Below are 275 nucleotides of genomic sequence, written 5' to 3'. Positions count from 1 at the left end.
TGCAGGGGATGTGGCAGTGCAGGGTAGGGAGGGGTCGGGAAGGGAAAGGACGTTCTGAAGGCTGGAGGATCCGGACTCGGGAACTTACCGGGAGCGAGGGAGGGCAGGGGTTAGAGAAAGGAAGGGGTGCAGGGGGTCCGTGAGGGGCAGGGAATTCAGCCGCCCATGGAGCGCGGAGAGCCGGTGTCTGGAAGGAGCAGGAGAGGCGAAGGGTCCAGGAGTGCCAGGATGGGGGCAGGCGCGGTGCCGGGGAGCGGAGGGCTACTTACGGACAC

At 66.5% G+C, this 275-nt stretch overlaps 1 protein-coding gene across 1 annotated transcript in view; it reads right to left on the bottom strand.

The window, feature by feature from the left end:
- The window catches only part of LHFPL6 (LHFPL tetraspan subfamily member 6), a 136418-nt gene extending 136308 nt beyond the window's left edge, over positions 1–110 (bottom strand). The window contains exon 1 of the mRNA XM_005420793.2: positions 89–110. The gene's annotated coding sequence lies outside the window, so the exon portion shown is untranslated. The remainder of the gene's footprint in view (positions 1–88) is intronic.
- Between the last annotated feature and the right edge of the window lie 165 nt (positions 111–275).

This window comes from Geospiza fortis, unplaced genomic scaffold, assembly GCF_000277835.1.
Source record: "Geospiza fortis unplaced genomic scaffold, GeoFor_1.0 scaffold194, whole genome shotgun sequence".
NCBI lineage: Eukaryota > Metazoa > Chordata > Aves > Passeriformes > Thraupidae > Geospiza > Geospiza fortis.
This window is presented reverse-complemented; position numbering and strand designations above follow the sequence as displayed.